The 22812-nt window shown below is 40.0% G+C and overlaps 1 protein-coding gene across 1 annotated transcript in view; it reads left to right on the top strand.

The window, feature by feature from the left end:
* The window catches only part of IRS1 (insulin receptor substrate 1), a 43936-nt gene extending 36390 nt beyond the window's left edge, over positions 1 to 7546 (top strand). Inside the window, exon 2 of the mRNA XM_072344842.1 lies at positions 6489 to 7546. The gene's annotated coding sequence lies outside the window, so the exon portion shown is untranslated. The remainder of the gene's footprint in view (positions 1 to 6488) is intronic.
* Positions 7547 to 22812: the final 15266 nt, after the last annotated feature.

Here is a 22812-nt window from a genome sequence, read left to right as displayed (position 1 = left end):
ACATATTGTAAAAAGATAGCCTGGCAGAAAATGAGCATTATACAATAGGGTCAGAAGAGCAGAGGGGAATTGCCGATGTTTGGCTGCAGAAATGAGGAAACAGACTGCAGTGCAGAAAGGCAAGTGGTACACAAATGAACAGAAAGATAATGAACTTGAAAGTTGAGTGACTGAGATGTATTCTGATGATGTGAAAGCTACGCTGTGCTTTATGAGTTACTGAGCTCCTCTGCTGATATAATTTGTTTGATACAGTATGAGCACAGTTTCAGTGCACTCAAGTTGGTCAAATTTAATTGTGAGTTTAAATTGGCTTCAAGTTGAGGGCGTGAGAGTGCATCTAAAGGTGCTTCCTTATCATCTGCTTCCCCATAGGGAGAGAGCAGTTGTAATGTTTCCCAGCAGTGGTGAGTTTACTGAATTCTGAACTACCATAAAAGTTATAAGTAAAGCAAATTGAAATTGAAAAAACTCCTGCTAAGAAAGTTCCTTGGAAAAATAAGTAGCGTCATGAAGATGTGTTTCTGGATGCTGCTTGGTAACGTCATTGATGCAAGGATGCAGGCAGACACAGTGCATTTTTCACCTTAGCTTTCTAGACCTAGTAGTGCGTTATGGGATCACTGGGGGAGCATGTGTGTCCCAAATCGTTCAGGGTTAGACACTGAAAACTCAGTGAACTGAACAGTAAATTCCAAAATAGTAAATGACCCCTTCTGTTGAATTTGCTACTGTTTTTGACTCATAAACAGCAGCAGTTTTGTCCCATGAAGACTGAAGCTAGTAAATGGATGAGACACGCTTGGTCTTGGGTATCCTTCTCACTAGGATACAGCACAGCTGTGGGGAGGGAGGAAGACACTGGGCTGTGAGTGGATCTATCCATGGGACACCAAAACCAAACAGTGCTATCAGGTGTGTTACAGGAGCTCAATGAGAAGATTTGGTGTGATTTTTGGAGTATCAGTTTAGAGAGACTCTGTGTTCTTAGGCTTCATATGAATGTAAATATCTTCGGCCCTGAAATAAAAGAGAATTTGTCCATGTATGTTGGACTCAGCCCTGAGCTGATTGTTTGGCCTGGGCTGCTAGCAAAGGAGGGAGAAAGATACTTTCTGTCCTTACACAGTGGGAAGAAATGAGTACGATGGTCCAACTTACAGCTTAGCTTACCCTTCCTGTATTTTACGTGTCACTGAGATAGCAACAACAAAAAACAAACATTAAAAAAACAACAACTCAAGAAACAGCCTGAATCTGGGGCTGCATCTGTTGTTTGTTTGTAACTTTTAATTGCTGCATCACTGTGAGAAAAAATGCAGAATTTCTTCATTAAATGGACTATATGGAATTCAAGGTATTTCTCTTTAAACTTTAGTTAAATCTTGTATGTTTTGAAGACCTTAAGAGAAATGAAGGCTCTGTAGCTTTGAAAAAATGAAAGATGGAATTATTTCATCAGAAATTCGTATCTTAGGTCAAATCAGTTTTGCTCAGACTTCTGACTGCACGATAGAGCAGGAGAATACCTTAAATAATTTTTCTGTTGTGAATTACTTTCAACAAAAGCTTTGTATATCAGCACCAACAGCTGACTTGTTTCCTGCTCCTTACAGGTGGAAGTGGCCAAATCTGACCTCTAGTGCTGCCACTCTCTCCTAAGCCAGATGTTTTGCTGGCGGTCAGTCCTTGGTTTCCTGCCCGTGGCAGCAGCCTTTCCTGCTGACTGCAGTGATGGGTTCAGTTTTGTCCTGTGTGAGCCTAAATCAGGTTGACGTGCTGTAAAGTTGAAATCAGATGTATGAACTCTTTGCCGAGCAGAAGCTCGTCCAAAGAATGTCTGTGGTTTACTTGGTGTTTTCCCACCATGCTCAGAACACAGGAAATGGGAGTAAGAGCTTCTTTAAGTGTGAGAACCTGATTCTGTTCACCATCCTTTTTTAAAAGTCTGTGTTTTGTTTTATTTTTCCCTGCCATCTTTCTGTCCTTCTGGAGAAGATGGGAGTGAATTTTGTTTGAACTCACGGCGGAAGGACTGTACGGCCTATTACTTGTCCTGAAGTTCCTCCATCAGTAAATGATAGGCTATGTGAAGAAGAAAAAGGGATGAAAACACCAAATCCAACTGCTCAGTCTGGTAGGAAAGGACTTGATAAGCCAAATCACCAGTAATTCTCCATTTATACCATTCAGGGGAAAGCTGAAATAGGCATTTTAGGCTACAATGAAGAAGAGCTCATCTAGACTTAATAAATGTAGATTACAGCCTGTCAAGTTAAATAGCAACGTTGTAATTACCTTGTTTAGTTCTATTTTGAATTCCTTTTGTTAGAATTCAGACCGCAATTAACATACAAGAGCAACCATTGTTTCTTCTTGCATTCCTTTACTCTTTCAAGGTCTGAGTGAGATTGGGAAAACTGTACCATATATTTGCATCTCTTTGAAAAGAAGTTATCTGAGCTAGTTTAAGTCTTGGTTGATGTTTTTAATTTATCCAAATGGAATACTTCCCGTATCTGTGTGCATGTTAGTAATGCCAAGAAAAATGTAAACAGACACTACTTAAGATCACGAGTATGGGGAAGGCAAAAACATGGAGAAATTCAGCTTTCAAGGAGATGTGCATTAATTCTTTATAGCTAGATGATGACACATGCAAATGTCACCAAGACTAGAGCTATACAAGAGTCTTTCGTCACTGCTTAATGTATTTAACCCATGTTAGATTTCTAAGGACTCTTAGTTACCTGGGCAGACAGTGGGTGCCCAGGCTCAGTGCAGACTGGGCTTGTGAAGTTCTGCGTGGGTCTTCTGCTGTATTTACTTCATGGCTGTCTCTTTAATTCTGACCCTTTGTTCCTGACCTTTTAGTTTCTCTGCTTAGTTGTGTCCATTATGCACTAAGTCGCTTCTTAATCTTCACAGAATAAGATGCACTGTATGATCCTAAAGTAAACCAAAAAGCATTTGTTCCTTTCTCATCATTTCAGATACGATGCTGGTGGGTTAGGAACGGTTTTGAAGAATACGTTTGGTTGAGCGAGGCTGATGGAAGAACTGCAGCAATTACGTCCTGTGTGCGTCTACTCTGTGTACAAAAATTCAGTTAACTTCAGGAAAGATACGTGGTGAAATTGTCGAGACCTTCTGCTTAGTGAGAGGACTTTAAATACGCTTTTCCTCCAGTTCCCCATAATGGGAATAAAGGGGACTTATTTTGAGTTACTGGATTTAAGAATGGGACTTGAGCTGTAATAGAAACTCCAGTTGGTTGTGTTGTATCCAGCCTGGACTAATAGATTGGAGCTGAAAGCGTTGCCAGCTGGAACGCGCGTTTGTGTTATCTGCATGTGTGCTGTAACAGATGTTGAGCAGAGGCTGCTTGTCAAAGGCACATTGTAGTAACTTTTAAAGATCCTTGTTTGTTTCAGTACGTTTTTCTTGCATCAGTAATTTTTTCCATAAAGTCAACCACTAACTGCATTATTGGGAACTCCAGCTAAAGCTTGTGGTCAATAGGAAATAGATTAAACACAGGTTTTCCCTTTTCCATGCTTGCCAACAGTGATGTCAGTGGTTTTAATGATCCTTACCTCAGCTCACTGTAGTCCTAGTGCTCTCTATTAAAACACTTGCCTTCCACACTGTTCTTATATGTTGTTAAGGAAATGCTTATGGTTGTTGATAAGAAACAATGAGGTATCCAGCTGATGACTTCAGTACCTTATAAGGTGCTTCCGCCTTGAAACATATTGTAATAATTCCCTGAAGAGAGAGATTATGCCAAAAAATTAAGTATTCTTTTGAGTCTAACAAAGAACATGTGTACACTAAAATCGGGGATGGGGATTTGTGCTGGAAGTTATGTGCAATCAAGAGTTCCCTGGATCAAAGCCTTCCAGGTTGGCTGTCGGCAGTTGCCCTGGAGCAGCAGCATACTCTCAGAAGGGCTGCTTTCTGGGCGCTGCTGTGCATAAAGGCAGAGCAGGCACCTCTGTCATGTCACAGCAGCAGGGGTGGCTGTTCTCTGCTGCCCAGAAAGAGATTTTTAAGAGGAACTGGGGAGATGAAAACAATCATTGCGGTCAGTAATCTCACAGGGTGGATAGCATAGGATTCATTTTTTCTGCTCGTGAAATTAGAAGAGAACTTCTCTTTCCCTGTGTTGTTTGGTTGTTGGTTGTTGTTTTTTTCTTTAAATTGCAGGTTTTACACGTGTGCATTGCCACCCCAATAACTTCAGTAAGGGGTTGTTAAATTAAACTGAAGTTTGAACGCTGGTGGTGCTTTCTTTTGTTAGGTCACAATAGTAAATAGTTTCTAATGAACTTTCGAATCTTGGTGAGCAGTAGAAATTCTTACAAATAATTTCTAAAAAGTACTTCTTAATGGTGCTGGTTACGAAGTCACTGAGGTTTGTGAACTGGAATAGTGGTAGTGTCAGAAATGACTGACAGGCTGAGCTGTGGTCTGGTAATACTTTTCCTGCTTGACAAGTAGTTTTCCACATTGCACTTCCGGACATACTGGAGGTGCAATAACAAGCATGAAGACAAGGCCCACGTCCTGCCTCCTCTTGTACCAGCAGCTGAAGTTTATATGAAGCACAGCCCGGTTCTGTTCACACCCAGCGTGACTCTGTCTTCATCTGGAGTCTTAAGCTCTCAGATATTTGAGCCTGCTGTGGTTTTTTGTGGTTATTGTGTTTTTTTTTTAACTCATTTACACATGCCCAGGACTTTAAGATTCAAGTGTCTGAGTTGCTGTAACTCTGATTTTCTTCGGTACTATTTGCTTAGTGAATTCCTCTGGGAAGTGTTTTCATTTTCATAGAGACTTGTTAACTCTTTCCTCTCCTACTCTTCCGACTTCTTAAAATAGCAGTTGTAATGCACTGGTTGAATGGGTGATGAATTGCATTAGACAAACCATTTTGTTTCCCAGATTATATATTCCAGTTGAGATTACCTGAAGGCTAGTGTAGAGGTGTCACTTTGTGTCTTGATGTTGCAAATTATTGTTTAAATATTTTCAATCTCTTAACACAGTAAGTTCCAATGATGTAGGACACCTGTCTCCTTCCTCTTGCCTCTCCTGTGCAGAGAAGCTGAGACTGGTGGCCCTACCAGTGGTCACTAAACTCCTCCTGCAGCCCTGCTGCACCCAGGATGGATTGGAAATGGGCACTTCAATGCACACATTACGCTTCAATTTAGTTTAAGCCATTTCTTTTTTGTCGTTAATCTTTATAAATCCAGTATGGCATTACTGGCTAATTTTAGGTCAGGCATAGTTGAAAGCTGCAAAGCTGTATATAGATATTCTGCTCAGAACGTTCCAGGAGGTTGCAATACAAGTGCAGAAGAAAGTTGGAAGTAAATAAGAGATCTGTGAGGTAATTCTCCGGGGAGTTTTCACAGCATACCACACATCACTTGCAAGGATAGGCTTTCCTTTCACTTGAAGGACCGCAGAAAATAAATTCTGTTTCTTGGGCAATTAAAGAATATAGGACAGGAGGTCTTTTCAGTCTTATATTTCAACATGTGTATGGGAAGTCTTTATTTGTACGGAGGACAACACACTATTTACCTATATTTTCAGGAGCTTAGTTAATATTTAATATAGAAATAGACACACATTTATGTAAAGTCTAAGTCTATCTTCATCAGTTTTTATGTGAAACCCCCAAAATGTAAATGATGGTAGTCCTCTAACCCCAGTGAAAACAAAACCAATATTCATTTCATGGGGGTGTTGCTCAGGCTGCAGTAGGTATGGCTACATCCCGCTGTAGTGTGAAGAGAGAAGTGCTGGGGTTGTACACGCTATTGCTTGTAGACTGGGATGCGGTTAGACTTGATGATCTTTAAGGTCTTTTCCAACCTGAGTAATTCTATGATTCTTTGTGGCTGCCTGCTGGTGGGCTCTGTATGGGCCTGCATTCAGCCAGGCCTAGGGGCAGCTGGAGCTCTTGCTGGTGCCCTGATGTGCAACTCTGACCCTTGTTCTTCCAGCAAGGAGATCATGACCTGCCAAGGGCTGATGAGTCTGCCAGGGGATTCCCAGTAGGACACAAGGCAGATTGGCACCGAGTTTCACTCCATCGTCCTCTGTTGCTCATGTAGATGTATCCCATAAAAGCACTTCTACTGTTGACCTACCTGTAGGAGCTTTTGTGGGGTAATCTGTATAGAAAATTACATCGTTTCTGCTTAGGTGAATCTCTGGCAAGTCTAAAAGTATTTCTGACTGATTGTAATTTCACTGCTGACATCTGTTTTAAATGCTCTTGTGATTCAGGTGCTTGAGTACAGTCCAAATGTGTACGCCGTAATTCTTCAAGGTGCTAACATTTTCAGTTTGAGTGATAACACTTTAAAAGAGGAAAAAGAAAAAGGTGGAGGGTGTCAGGGGTGATGTGATAATCACAGGAAAATGTTACAGTGCCCACGATGCTAACTTTCTTTCTCTTTCCTTTCCAGAATGACGACCTATACAACCTCAGCAAATCCTTCTTTTAACTCATGGGTATCGAGACTCTAAATGTTTCATGTTACCACAACTAGGACCTCACCTCCTCCTCTTCCTCTTCCTCTGTAAATGGGTACGATGCATCCAGTTCAGTTTGTTTACTTTACACAAACCTCAGGAGTTAGTTGACTGAGCTGCACATCCTGTGTTGTGCCAAGCAGAAGCACTGTGACACCTGGACTATGAGTCTCTCTTAATCCTCTACCGTAAGGACTTAGCTGGCCACAATGAACTGATGTGCCCACCACTGTGTCATGGTGAGAATGGGTATTTTACTAGCACATTTACACAACTTCATTTGCTGCTGAAAACCTGTATGACAAATCATCCTTGTAAATTATTACATACAAAACTTAATGTTGGTTGAAGAGTATTAAATATTTAACATAGGTTTTGATTTATACATGTACTTTTTTAATTAAAATGTAACTTTTCCTACAGCACATCTTTTTTTGATGTGGAACTGAGGTATACTATATTCTGTTGTAAACAGAGTGGGAAACCTGCTTAAAACAAGGCTTCTAAGAATAGAGTAGGGTACTATTCTTGTTTTAAGATTGTAATTCAGAAAATAATATAATACGAGTCATTGGTCCCCGGGCCTTGATTGTACAGTCATATTTGCTGATACTATCAGTTGTAAGATAACCCTGATACTGAGCTGATTTCTTTCCAGAAGAAAAGTAATTTTGTACGCCTTGTAAAATAATAATCTGTATTAACTACAATGAAGACAAACTTTACTGTACATGGTATTTACAAATGGCAACTTGAATTCATCAATTGCACAGAAACCGACAAAAAATCAGAAAAAAAAAAAAAAAGAAATCAAAGTCTTCCATTGTATATATTGTAAAGAATAGGGGGAAAAAAACAAAACAGAAAACCACAAAACAAAATGAAAACAAAGGGTGAACTTTTCAAATTAACTCTTTCCCTGGAATGAAAATGTGGGTGTTTGTAAATTCTGGAAATCTCTTTCTATATGTAATAAACTAGATACTGTTTTATCTGCTGTAGTTTGTTTGTTTGTTTTTCTTGGTAAGTTGTCTCAGATTGCCCCGCTGTGGCTTTCTTTCATTAAGAATGGCTGTGGATCACTAGTTTAGAAAGCTGAGTGTAATCAGGTGTAGTAGAGAGTGCGCTTTGTAAAGGACCGGCGGAAAACATATTCTGCCTTTCTGTGACATGCTTGGGTATTTCACTAAAGCTCTTGTTTCATTGCTCTGGGGATCTGTGGGGATACGGTCCTCCTTCCGCTTACATCAGTGCGAGAGTTCTCAGCAAGTTAAACCACTGGGAGCAAGATGGCAGCATGGAGTTTATGAACAGCGACCAAGATGATGGTCTGCAAGTCGGTGGAAGAGAAAGAATGAAGAATTCTTCTGTGACTTATTTCTGTGCTTTACTCTGGCTCTGTGTGTATAATGTTATTTTATGCGTAGCATTTGCAAAACCTTAGTTCTTTTGGGGTCTGGAGAAGTAATGAAATTGGAGATCTCAAAGCAAAATTTCAAAGCAAAACATGGGGCTATTTCTTGTCCCTGTTGGTCATTGCTCTTGATTCTGCAAAGCAACTTTATGGACCAGGGCGCATTTGATAGAATTCTTGTTATCAAGAAAAGGAAGGTGCTCAGTGCACCAGCCCTCCATGGAGGATGTCAAGCCATCAAAAAAAGGATTTATTTCCTCTGAGATATTTACAGTGTCTGGGGCTAGACTGAAGATAGTGCAGTGTCCTCTTCTGACTGCGGGATAGATGAAGGGGATGTTCCTCGGTTGTTTTTCATCTGGCCTTTAGCTTGGAGGCTTACCATTCCCCTCAACGTACTGGTATTGTAGCAATAATCACTTGTATAATCATTGTATAATCACTTTTTGATCCTACCAAGTCAAAATACTCTGTTAAGAAAGTTTTTACACCTTATGCTATTGCAGTCATTACAAATCACTGGTGACAATTACGTGTGTACTGATGCTGGCAGACTTAAGGATGTTGGTGAGTGGTGAAGCTGCAGCTTAAGATGGACCTGTGACTGCCAAGGGTGCTGCCTTTGGAAGTCTTGTCCTTTGCTGACAAAACAGTCTCCACCAAAAGAGGCTGATGCTTGATTTGTTGCTGAGTTGATACATATTGTGGCTCTTAATCTTTGCAGTCTTTGATATTAACCTTTTGAATTAGTATTTCAGCAGCCTTTGGTAATGTTTATGATTTTTTTTCCAACAGCAGTACAAATTCAGAGAAGAAAAGGAAAACAGACCACATTTATAGGCATACTCCGGTGTTGTAGACTTGCTTTCTGCATATTTAAGAACTAAGCATCCGTGTCCATCTTGCTACCAGGTGACTCTTAGCTCAAGCTATTATTCATGCCCTCTATTACATTCAAGGGCTGTGTAATGAGTAGTATGTGCTTAAATGGCTCCTATCAGCTCAATGTGTGCCGTATTTTAGTTACATAACCTGGCTGTGCAATAACAGAGATTAATGCTGCAATATGCACAGCATTCACATTTGCTTTTGAAATGATTAGCTGAAGCTGGTACTTGGTAGGAGCTTAAGTACAGCATGTCAGCTAATGATTGAATCAGTCTGGATAGATGCTTGAATGCTTTGTTCTGCAACTTAGCTCACCTAAGCTAGCTTACTTAAAGAAGTGAAAATGAGCAATAACCGACCCTCACTCTCTTGAAGTCATTTGTCCATCTCTTGTGTGACCTGCCACCCCTCTTTGGAGACAGTATATGTTTTTGGTGTGCAAGCCAGTCTGGTTCACTGGTGTAAGGTGGCAGTATTCTCACTTGCCCAGTTCGTCTTGTGTGTATCTGTTCACTATTAATTTAATTTGGGTATGACTTTGAATATACCATAAATGAACTCTTTTTGAACCTACTGGATACCCGTATGAAACTCTCCAGGCTATAGGATGGAGAATGGAAAAAACAAAAAAACAAGGAAATGGAGAAAAAAAAAATGGGACTTTCAGTTTGTAGAAAAGCACTTTCTTTTTTCATATTTTGTCCTGTGAGATGTCACTGTTCACATAAAGGATAAAATGAGGAACCGAGCTGGGATGAGGACGACCATGATCTGCCCTGTTCACTTCTTTCCAAATACATGTTCTGAAAGAACGTTTATATATGAGAAGAAAAGGCGGAGGCTGCTAAAAAAAGCAGCATTGTTAGGTTTAAATATCTTCAGATTGCAAGTTTTGAATTCTACGTTTGGGCTGGTAGCAATGGGATAATCCAGTGTTTGTGTATGCCTGCAGTGGGTGGGCCCCTGGGAGGAAGATGGGACATAGGACGCCTTGTACCTCATCATTTGTGCCAGCAGGATGGAGGATGTTTTCGGTAAGAAGCTCTGTGACGTTCTGATCTTTTTATCTGAATTGATTGGTGGGTTGAAGAATGGTGGTTTGTGTAACCAAGATGCATAGGGGGGAAAAAAAAGGACATAGAAAAGTGACTGCTTTGGAAATTCCTGCAACATTTTGTAACCTATGGAAATGTTCTTATTTGGTGGGTTCCCCTCTGGCTGCTGGGACCCCTGAATCTGTCATTTCTGCTGTACTGGGATTCTTCACAGTAACATGTGGAGACTGGGAGTAAAACTATAAAATAAAACCTATGTGCCCTCTGTAGATTAAACCAGTGGAATACATCGTCTTGATGTAATTAAGTTATCTGTAGGCAGATAAAGAATACTGAATCGCAATGGCAAGAAGAGTCACAGTTTCACTACTGAAAAAAGTTAGCCTGCTTTTTCAGCTGCTCTCAGGCCTCGTGTTTATCTAATGCAAATGGTGCACGTAAATGGCTACTTAGAGGAAAAAGACCTGACTGGAGAACTCCTCCTGTGTTTGCGGAAGGTAGAGTGTTGCAGGGAAAACAATTACAACAGCACCAAAGCCATAGAATTGATAGAAATACAGGAAAACATCTGTGGCGTTTTTGGAGAGGAAAGGTTCCTCCTGCAAGGTCTGTTCCTCTTTGACAATTAGAATTTTCTGGCACTGTAAATATATTTTATGTGGGAGTCACAAACTCAGCCATTCTTGTCTATTGTGTATAGTGTATTTGACACAGTTTGACTGCCTGCTTTTGTGTTCGAACCTTCTCGATGCAACAACAGGCCTGAAGGCCGGGCTGCTGCCCTGGCTGGGCAGTGCAGGGCTTGTGGCGGGAAAGGCCTCAGCGCCAGCCCTGCTTAGCTAAGAAGCCATGTCTCGTGTGGCTCTTATTGCCTGTCCACTTGTGGTGGTTTTTTGTCGTTGTTTGTTTGTTTTTAAGAAATCCTACGATCAGTTAGACTAAGTAAAATGTCAGTTATCCCATGAGCCGTTTATTGTCGATGAAGTATTGAAATATCAGAGTACTGTCCTCCTTGGTGTTACTTGCACAGTGGGACGCTGCCCCTTTAAATTCCCTCAGAGCAGGGTAGTGCAGCTTTTCCACATCTCTGAGCATTAACCAAAGGAAGAAGGTGTAGTATTTATAACTGTTTATCAATTTATTGTTTTACCTTCAGCTGGTGAATTAAGGGCAGTGTTTCAGTTCTGTTAAACTAGCATTTGGTTATCTTTCCCTCAGCACAGCCCCGGGCTGCTGTGCACTGTAGCTGAGTGCTCTCATCTCCTCAGAGGAGGCGGCTTTACCACACTGTCTGGCTTTCCTCAGCTACGTGGCAGAGTAATCGCACTCACATGTCAGTTTGCCTTTATCAGCAGTGTGTTTTGCATTAATTTCAGCTTCCCACCGTGCCCATGAGGGCCATAGTGCTCCCTGGCTTCCCTCAGTAACTCAGTCCCGCCTCGCCCCTCCGGACTCAGTGCCACCTCAGCATCCCACAGCAGAAGGTAAGCTGAAATTTTGCTCTTTCTGCCAGAAAGCAATTTGCCAGGGCTTCCTCCTTGCCTGACTCTCTATGTGTGAAGTGACCTGGTAATCTGTTGGCTCAATGCCACTCAGTCATGTGGGTAATTCTGAGGGTTGCCATCCGAGGTGAGAGATAAGGAGAAGGACCTGAACACGACACGTGTGTGAAAGATCAAGGCACTTCTGCCTGCTGTGTTATTTTTATAACGGGAGCTAACAAAGCAAGCCGTTTGTTCTTACCTCCGCCTCAATACTGTCAGATAAACCAGTTGATATTATTGTCTTAGTTCTCTGTGTGCAAAATGAGTGTGATTTTGCCTTCCTCACAGAGGTGATGGATTAGATTAGTTAAAGAAACTCATAGAGAGAATACGTGAGCTTCGTTGTTGCAGGGCAGTAACACTGCTCAGCCCTTCATCTCTCTCCAGGCTTCAGTCTCCACTTTAATACTTCCTCTGTTCTCCTCAGCGTTATCTTGCTCACTCAGATCTCTTGGCTGCTGGAAGGTCCCATTCTCTGTCCCACGATTAGCCCAGCAGTCCCTTGTTGTTGTGTTTCTTTTTAGCCGTTGCACAGTCAAGGTTTTCTCACTGGAATGTGAGCTTTTTGGGCCAGGTTTGCAGTTCTCAAAAACCTTCTTTGTAATCTATCAATGGAAGTCACAGTTGACCCTGATTGAGTAGAATATGCCAGCAGAACTTTCTGGAGACATACTGTGAGTAATATCACTGAATTAACTTTGACATAAATGACCCAAGAACTGGGAAAAGTGCAAAACTCTTAACTTGGAATTGCCCTTAGTGTCAGCCAATCATGCAACTACAGCCTGTCTGTTTTCAATGAGAGCAGATGGGCCCACAGCAGTATTTTCTTCTTCTTCTTCTTCTTTTTTTTTTTTTTTTTTTTAATTTATTTATTTATTTCTCCACAGTTTAGAGTTACGTTGTTTTATTTTTTTACATTGTTTTTGTTGAGTATGATGGACTGGTGGAATACTGTGTGGCTTTGTCTGGTTGGGTAATTTTGCTCCCAATTAGCTGCACGCCCTGATTTCCCTGGGTGTAAGAACTCTGGGAGGGGATAAAGATTAAATAAATAAAAATCACCTGTTTTTGTTTTAAACATGTTTTCCTAAGTACGGTCTGGAACATGGTAACACAGGTCACAACACTGCTCAAAAGGTGGCAACTTCCAGTGTGGGGCAGCAACCTATTAAGCTTATTTGGGCTGTATTAGAGAAGCAGCAATAAATTAGCAGGCTAATTGCTAAATGAATTTGCTACTTTCTTTTAGGGGCAGTCTCTTTTGCCCAGTGTGTTTGTTAAACACTATACTAGCTGGCAATACAGTAAAATTGTTTGTTAATGAAACTTCCATCACTGTAAAATAATCACATATCCTTGCTAAGCAAATACCACTGTGATAACAATGAAGTGGGTGTGCCAGTCCATTTTCTTAGCAGTGTTGTTATTTAAGCATTTGTCATATATAGCAGTAATATAAACTGATGTCATATAGGTTAGTTCTTTTAAGGAGAGCTTTGATGAACGCTTTTAAGCATTTGCTTGGTATTTTTTGCTACTCATTACCTTTGTATGCATGCAGAGTTGAAACCACTTTCAGAAGCTTGTCAGTGATTGATCACTTCACAGTAGACATTCAGATCGGTGCTCTTTAATCAATTCATACTTGATCTTTCTGTAGACACTTAATGTGTCACTTTCTAGAAATCAACAGCTCTTTTAGCTGCAGGGGTTGCCAGAAGTTATTTTGGGAAGCCACACGAAGTACACTCTCAGCCTGAAAGAAGACACGGCTATTAAAAAGAAACATTGAGCCATGAATGGCATTCAGTTCACATAGATAACTGCCATTATTTGCAATACTTCCCTAAAAATACTCAATAGCAATAATAAGAAAGAAAACTCAAGAAAGGAAATAAACGGTGAGTCTGGTATTTCTGCATATTCTTGTTTTAACCTGCAAACATGTTGGATTTCTCATGTCTGTCTCTTCCATTTGTAGTTTGTTAGACTAACAGAGTGAACTTAGCTTGATTGTCTGTAATTTAATAGCCTTATTGTTCTTTGATGATTCCTCCTTTAGGATACCTATATCCGGTGCTCTAGCTGTACTGCAACACCCTTAGTTAAACTGTTGCTTCTCTTAACTAAATTGTCTCTCTGAGTGTAAGAATCTGTGCATTCTCATTACTGGTGAAGGAATGGTGATGGAAAATACTCTAAAAAACCCCTCTAGGAGCAGGTTTTACTTCCTGTGCTTTTGTGAAGGAGAGTCACAAGGGTTAAAACAGGGACACGATTTTGCAGTAGTGAATACAATGGTTCCATATGATCATAACTTTAAATTACTTCTACAACTTCATCACTGCCAAAATTAATCAGGGTAATGTACAGCAGAGAGAACTGAGCTATTCAGACATGATAAGGTATCTTGACATCTTAAGGCAGGGAAAACAGCATTCGTTTTTGAGAGTAAAATAATTCTGTAGATCAGTAGTTTCCTTTGAAAATTATATTAATTATACCTTACAAAGTAATCTGTAAGACATTAGTGTTTGTCTGTTGTTTAAATACCGAGACTTACACTGAGGCTGCATAAAGGAGGAGGGAGTCATAAAGATTCTTTGCATGGAGCCAAGGGGAGACACGTGTCTCCCTGCCAGTGTTTGAGACAATAGTGGGAACTGTACCTGCATTTGTGTGGGAGAACGTCATGCACAGCTCCTATAAGCCAGTGCCATGAGACACAAAGCAAATAAGTACTTCTCCAATTGTAAATACTGATCAGTCTATTCCCTAGTTTAGAGTCATTTGAGGAAGTAGAGAATAGAGGTAATGGTTCCTCAAACCAGTAAAATTTGGCTGAGGGAAAGCTGGACTATAAATCTCAAGGTTGGACATGTGTTTATGCCAGGGAAGTAAGAGCTTAAAAACTGTACGCAACAAAGACTGGAAAAGTCCAACCAAATCCATAGTCATCATCTTTGCCCACAAAAACTGGATGACCAGAGCAAAGCTTGTCTGCTGAGGTCACCAGTGCCTGTAAAGGTGCCATGAGTGACTGACCAGCAGAAAAAGCCCCATGAATGATGTCAAGCTGGGGTGGGAAGTTAAGAGCCACTGTTCAGGTGTTCAAAGTCAACATACCTGACTCAAACAAACATGCATTTGGCTGCAATTGTCTGAATGCCTGCCTTGGCCACAGTAGCAGACAGAACTTGTCATTACTAAGTACACTCCTGCAGCCCACACAAAGTGGTCCCCATTTGGTTTTATAATTTATGAATATGTCACTGGGCATAAACACAGGGCTTGTGTGCTCCCGGCAGTGTTTAAGGCTGTATATAGGTTGTTTCACTGCAGAACAAAATCCCTACCACAGATGGTAGCGAGGCCGGAGATAAGGCTTGTAATGAATTATGTTAATATTTTTTCCCCTACATAAAGTTAAATTTTTGTAAACATTTCTTCGTTTGTATTTTCTATGCAGAATTCCTGCATCCTCTGCACCTGTGTAGAAAATCTACTGCTGCTCTTCGAGTGACGTGACCTAGATTTTAGAACAAGAACTGAACCCAAGAGGTCTTCAGCTGTAGGCTTATATTTTCACTGGATCTGAACTTTCCCAACAGTATGTTGGCCTTGATAAAGTTCTGGAACGGGTGAGCTGAGAAGGGAATTCTTGCAACTCAACCCTGGTTCCAAATCCAGCTAGCATAATCACAGTCTTGCTACTGGCCAGTAGTGTTGCTCTGGATAGCATCAAAGCATTCCTGTAAAACATTTTGAACTGCTTCCAGTGACCACTCCTGTGGTTGGTATATAGTAACTTCTGAGCACATATTAAACTGTGCCTTGTCCAAAGAGTTATGCAGTTTCTGTATGCAGACACCGGCACAGATATCCGTGAGCTAGCCATGTACCAAAAAGACCAGGTAAATGTGAAAACTGAGTAATTTGAGTGACTGGGCATCATGGCATCCATTGAGTAACTGTACTTCCAACACGGTCTGGAGTCAGTGGCAGCTTCCTGGGTAGGATTTATCATATCAGCTCATGAATCTGGAATGATGGTCTGTATCAAAAGCTTTACCAGATAGATGCCTATGGAAATGTAATTTGACTTTAATCAAATTTATTGTCAGAGTGAAAGATGGAAATGTAGATAAAAGCTTTAGGAGTGAAGAAAGGAAAAAATTAATTTGTAGGAAGCTAATTATTTTGTTTTCAGAATCCTTTTTTTCAGTCCTTTTGTGGAGTGCTGTTTCTTTAAAGAAACCAACTGGCTTGAAGCAGAAGACAATGTCCATTACAGCATTGCTTCTCTGTGTAAAGGTTAGTACAAATTACTTGTATTTAATTTCTCTAAGGACCTGAAATAAACTAAGGCCACCTGAAAGAAAATAAAAAGAATGAAAAAGTGAATAAGATAGATGTGTAATAGATAGGGAGAGACAAAACAGGAGAAGCATCAGGAAGGGGACTAACAAGGACCGTGTATAGGAATCTGTGTGCTTAAAACCAACAGATGCACAAACAGCTCCTACTGCAAGCTAACCAAAAGTCAAAAATTATCCCTGAAAACTATTTTTACATCAACACAGCCGTAACATCCATTTCTAGGAAACATTTATTCTTTAGTGAACTGCAGGGTGAATTACAAGTTATATTTGTTTTATAGGATTCCAGTTATGATTTGCTTTAAAATGCAGTTGAAATGTACACTTTGTAGAGAAGATTATTAAACAGGAATAACTCTTGGAGGAAATGTTGAATTGTTTCTATTTGAAGTATATAAAATATTCACTCAGGACTCAATATCAGTAACAGACACGTTTCTACTGCTGGGGTACAGTTCAGCAGTTTCTGTTGAAGGAAGCTTGAAATTATTTTCCTGGAGGTGATAGCCGGATCTCTGTCTGTGTAAATGAGGTCAGTCTATGACTCTTGCATCTGTAGCAGGCTGCTTAGTAAATTAGATGGGCCTTTGGTATTATTTGATTTAAGGGTTTGCTCTCCTGGAAAAGACAAATACACTGACAAGTCTATGTACTGATGTAGATGGTGCCTGGAGAATTTCTCTGAGGTGATTGTTGGTGCAGTATTTCGGATATATATGCAATACAAAAGACTGACACAGACTAGAAAACAAATTGAGACTAAATAATTATTACTTTTAGATATTAATTCCTGCTTATATTTATAGTACGGTTGATAATGAAAGAATGTGAATAGTACAAATGTATTAATTTTCAAATTAAGTACTGGATAATTAAAAAAAATATATTAATAGTACAACATTAAAAGTATTTGTATTATTTTTTTCCAGACATAAGAATTGGCCTGATTTCCACAAGTGCAAGGCAAGGACGGATACTGTCTTTTCCTTTGGGATCTGAGGTTACAGAGCATTTCTGAGAGGCAAGTCATTCGCTGCTACTTCTGAAACTAACTTCTTAAGGTATTCAGGACTATACAAAGTAATTTATATCATCCTTTGATATTGTGAATTGTTTGCAAAAGCCTTGCATTTTCAGGAAAAAAATATAGCAATTCATACGACACCACTCTTTAGAGGAACAGACTCAGAAGAAAACAAAACAAAATCACATTTGAGTGAGCTATCATGCATCATTTTGGGATTTAAATCTTTCTTCTGTGCATTTTATTACAGTTTGCAGTGTTTTTTTGTGTTGTTGTGGTTGAAGAAGATGGTGCCGATAAAAAAATAGCTCTCCCCTCCTGCTGCTTGGTGTGGACTCTTGCCTTTAAGTCAATAAACTGCATAACATACATGTACATGCACATAAAAAACAGCTTTTAGAAAGAGAAAGAGGTGAATGCTGTGAGAACCACCTCAGTGACTTTACGAACTTAAGTGCTGACTGCTCAGAAGAGTTACGATCCTTCTGTTCAATGGTGAATATTGCTGTAGGATCATATTACAATTCTTTGTGCTGTATATATTTACTTGCCTTCTTGCAATAAAAATAATCCTTCCTTTTATTATAGGTAATTCCAGTTTGTAACAGATCAGCAACTTGGTATTGTTTCTTGGACAGGGTGAGACGCTCAGTACCTATCTTGCATGGGATTTTCAGGTTATTTACTGGCCATGACTTTCTGTTCATACAACATTTGAAGTTTCATCAAAATAATTTGGAGCATACTGGGACCAAATAAACAGCAGAGCTTGAAATATCTATTTTCCAAGATAATCATGCTAGAACTTGCCAAACCAAACGTTACTGTCAAAAGCATGGCTCAGCCATAATGTGGAAGTGGTTTCATGGGAAAACTGTTTGCTCAACAAAATATCCTGTACTTGGAGAAGAGAAAGCATACCTATTTTAAAGAAGTTTTAACTGTAGCCAGTGCTGTGGCTTGTGGCTGATCTTTATTAGCTGCTATCTTTTCAGATTTTATTTCTTTATTTTCAAGGTATTATTAAAGTTGTTTCTCCATTGCTGTTTTGGAGGAGTTACAAGAGGAAACAAACTGCATTTCCATCAAAGTCTCTTCTTCTGTTTTACCTTTGAATTTTGAGGCTGAAAGCTCTATAGAACATTGAAATGATTGTGACTGTACAGTGCCTGGGGAGTTTAGATTGAAGCATCAACAAAGCATTTGAAATCTGGGAGAAATAAAGGTTACATGATGAGATTAATGGAAAGGAAGAGGGAAGAGATGGACTGGATGTTGTGCTTATCAGCTTTGCATCCAATACTGGAGACAGATTCCCAAATTTAGTAGTGTCATCTAAGAACAGCTCATGCCTTTTAAGTGGCTTAAAGGCTGAAGCTCTGAGAGGCAGTTTCCACACTTTTCATAATCTACCTGAAGTTTGTCATTAGAGTTATGTCAGTCACAGATGGGAATGACAGAGTAGGGTAGATTCCTCATCATCCTTCTTGCTCCCAACTCCACAGAGGAAAACCAGTATGAATTTTAGCCAGCTTCTAATTTAGTTGAAAATTCTTTTTCCTTCTTTTTTGTGAATGAAACAGGTGGAATGGGTGAGCACGATGGTGGAGGCAGAACCTTGTGAACAGTTTGTTGCCCAGGGACTGGGCAGCAGTAGGCAGATGCATAGCACCAGATCAAGAGGATAAGGGGATTAAGTAATCAGGCTAAATTCCTCTTCCTGATAAACTCAGTGGAAACTTTGCTATTGTCTCCACTGGCTATTTAGCAAGGATAGCTATGATTGATCAGCAGTGTTGAGTTTGTTTTCCCTGCCGTGTGCAGTTTGTTCTAGGAGATTCTGAGGAGACAGAGAGGATGGTGGAGCATTGGACTGCTGTACTTAGAGCTGGCCTTTCCAGTCCCTTTCACATTAACATTTATATCAAGTATCATACAGGTATATGGCATTTCACCTCATGAATGAATCTAGTTTGTTTTTCCTTGGTTGTAATTCTCGGAGTTGCTTTCTTTTGTTTGTTTGTTTTCTCCAAACAATGATGCAGCTGGTGTCTTCCTCTTTCTATAGCTCTCAACAAACTCTGATGGATCTTGACTATCCTTTCACTCACTAGCTTCATTGTGACTTGTCTGTGTATTACTATTTCCCAGCTTGTCATTTAGTAACTGAAAAAATGGGATATATAAGAACATGGGAAATGACGTGTCACCCTGTTGTCAAATTTGGAATTGTAGCAGCTCTGTTACACGTAATACAGTTGTGAATTAAATTTTTCCATTGACCTGGAGCTTAGAAGCGTACTCTTGGTACAGTATTTGCTTAGTCAGTTTTGCTGATCTTCGTATAAATATATCTGTGGAGTTTTTTGATTCCTATTTCTTATTTCATTTTGTTATTCCTAGTAAAGATCAATGAATTTGGCATGCTTTTGCCTTCATGGGAGGTGATATTTGCAAGCAAGGTGGCAAGTTTTGATTATAGACTGATTGGCCAAGAATACATAAAATCCTACTTGTATTTTTCAAAAAAACAGCTATATCTGAAATAATTCAGTATAGGAAGGTTTTTATGAAGCCTGTCCTTATAAGCTCTAGGATGAATGTATTTGACACTTAAAAATTTATCTTAAGAGAACTATTAAAGATGATTTTATTCTAATAGTGTAATGCAGATCTTCTTTTAGTAACTAAAAGCCTTGTCAAAAGTGCCTGCTTTCCACTGGGAATAACGTACTGAAGCAAACTTGGGATCCACCCCATTTTCAAGTTGCAACCTACCTAAGATCGCGTGATCTGTCTAAAACCTTTGAGATCTCATTCAGACTTTACAGACAAATCCTTCCTTGGTGTAATGTCTTGGATGTGATATTTCAGTGTTGGTGTTACTTTGCTGAAGTTGAGACTGTGTGTGTCAAAATCAACTTTCGAAGGGAAAGGTCTGTTTCAGCTATAGAGAGGCCATTGTCTCTCCAGAATAAAGTAGTAGATATTTCAGAAGTGCTTTGAAGTTGTTCCAGCCTCTTCACGGAGCTGTGAAATCTGATAGCTCAGCTTTTAAGCTGTTTGTGCAAGTACAAACTGTAGTACTTGTGGAATTCATTCAGTGACTTCCAAACTGGAGCCTGGCCTGGGAGTGGGAAGAAAGCGTTTAAGAAAAGAGTAGAAAAAAGGCTTCAGTAGTATGTGGCAGTTAACTGTCAACTTTGGCATCTTTTCAGATTTGCGGCTTCATGCTTTCTAGAGATAAACTGTGAGTTTTCCCCAAGGACTGGAAGATTTTATTTTCTTTTCCACTGAAACTCTTAGAGCAGTATGACTGCAGGAGCTAAGCAAAATGCAGAACTACCGGCATCGCATATGCCATGCTCTTAGGTAGTAAATTTATGGGTGCAGAACATCTCTGGGAGCTTCTTTCCATTTACATCAATTTCTCAATATTTTCCACCTGTAAAGCAGATAAATAGGACCCCCTGTCTGTGTTACCACGCTGTGTAGTGTTTCCTCTGGATTTGCCCGAAGCCTTTTGTCTCATTAACAGGTGTATTGAGGATGTTCTGTGGGCTCAAAGCATTCCCAAGCACCCTCTGGAACAGGCAAGCTGGTGTGAAAGCAGAGAAGGAGCAACCCAAGAAGTAACCACATCCTGAAAATGTCAAATTTTCTTATCCTTTTCATTGTCACTAGAGCTGAAATGTGAGTGGGCAGCAGGGTTTCTCCTCCTGCTGTGCAGCCTGTTGCTTTTGTTTTATTTCTATAGAGATGAAGGAATGTATTCACTTAATGTCTCTTCATAGTGTTCTCTTAGCTCGCCTTGACTGTGTAGTATGGGGGGTTGTGTAGTTTGTGGGGGGTTGTGTAGTTTGGGGGGTTGGACTCGATGATCTCTAGAGGTCCCTTCCAACCCCTATAATTCTGTGATTCTGTGATTCTGTATGTTGGAGACATAACATCAGTTTTACTCCAGTCAAGTCTCATGCTAATGCAGAAACCTTTAAGATAAGGATGGTGGTGTTTTTGCTTGAACTGCCTGGCTTGTCTGGTCACACAGGCTACAGCTCAAGTTAACAGTTTGCCAGCTGCTAACACAGTTATTCTGTGCAGTAATCCAATCCCTCTGTGCAATGCAAGTGTTATTTTGCAGTGTGGCTGCTCTCAGCTAACAACCCCAGTGAGCGAGAAATGAGCGTGGCTTACAATGTTGAGGGGGAGAAAAATGGAAAATGTGCATTTCTACTTGCTGAAGACTGATACAACAGATTCATAGACATGTAGGGAAAGGTCAGAATGCTTGGGCTAAAACTGAATTGCAGCTGCCTAGAAAGGATAGCAAGAAAATACCTGAGGAATCAAGTAGGGGGAGGAAAAGTAGAAGTTTGTTACTTAATAAATAAATCAGCAAATAATAGGTGACCTAGGCAAAGGTCTTAGATGTCTTTCTGCCTTCAGCCACAAAAGAAAAAATGAATTATGACCAGATGTTAAAGCAGTTAGTTTTAACAAAGAAGCAGGAAAGAAAACAGGTCAGGTGTACTTGACAGATTATGCAAGTCAGCAGGACATGATACTATATCCTTGAATATGAAAAAATTGCAAATGCTAAGCCTGCTGGCTTTTTCTTTGTGAAATTCAGAAGAGGGGAGGGGGTCTCCTGTTGTTGTCAAGAAAGCAAATGCATAACTTGTGCTTGAAAATGCAGGAGAATCTGAGGGGAGAGAGACCATAGAGGATTTACAGAAAGGTAATACTAATTCAGCATCAACATTTTTAAATGGCATGAATTATTATCTGATACTTTGCAATGTTTATTGTCCCTATTAATATGATAAATAACTATCATATTACCCCTGCATGCAACTGGTTTAGTGGTTTTGGTGGAACCTTTTTCCAAAGATAAGCTAGGATGCAGTCCCACGCATCTATCATGATCTATCATGAATGAAAACATGGTAAAGTGAGCATACAACTGACTGAGACATTCCTGGGATGAGCCAGTAAACAGGGATTTACAATTTCTCATCTAAAGACTGCCAAGGGAGGTCATGAAGACTTTGTTGCTGGAGTCTTTTAAAAGCAGTGCAGATAAATGGCACTTGATTGCACCTCTGAGATAGGATATGGACTAGATGATTTCCTGAGTTTCCTTCCACTTCTTTGTTCCTGTGACTCTGTGATGTGAGGCTGACTGGGGAGATATTAACTCAAGCACAAATAACTCAAGTTAACTGCTCACTGAAGACAAAACTCTGAGCTTAATAGAGGTCACTTTAAAACCTGGCTGGTAAAACGTGGTTTCATACGTGGTAATAGTGTCCCCAGAGGAAATCCAAAGATGAGTGGTAGTTTTGAGTGTGATGTGGACTGATTGGAGAGGCACCAAAGGAGTAAATGATCAGACTTCAAGAAGACAAACCTAGAAGGGAGACGGAAACTATTTGGATTGTTGGAAGAATAACAGGCAAGAGGAAATATTGCAAGAGTTATCAAATACAGAAAAGGCTTCTATAAAGAAGAACAGTATGTTGTTTACGGAGAGTAAAAGTTCTGCAGTAGATGGAACAAAACTTATGGAAGTAAATTGTAGCAGAAGAGACTCAAAGGAGGGGAGAGAAACACCTGTCCAATGCAGGAATAGCAACGCCCTGGAAAGGATAGATAGAGTGACTGCAAAATTCACAGTGACCATAAAGAACAGATTGGAGAAATATCTGTCTAGAATGACATGAAGATACTTGTTCCTACTTTGGATCCTGGGATGGACAGGATGTACTTTCAATGTCCCTATCTGAATTCTTTTCCAAAGATCTTACTTCTCTTCAGTAAGAATGTTTTGCCTTGATATTTGAGGTACATAGGGATTAGATTATGTATTCTTCAAAATAATATTGCTACTCTTTGTTCCTAAAGAACCTCTTGGCCTGGCAAGCAGGAAAAGCAGCCACATCTGCACCTA

The sequence above is a fragment of the Excalfactoria chinensis genome, chromosome 9 (assembly GCF_039878825.1).
Source record: "Excalfactoria chinensis isolate bCotChi1 chromosome 9, bCotChi1.hap2, whole genome shotgun sequence".
Taxonomy (NCBI): Eukaryota; Metazoa; Chordata; class Aves; order Galliformes; family Phasianidae; genus Excalfactoria; species Excalfactoria chinensis.
Note: the sequence above shows the minus strand (reverse complement) of the source record. Positions and strands in the feature narration are given on the sequence as shown.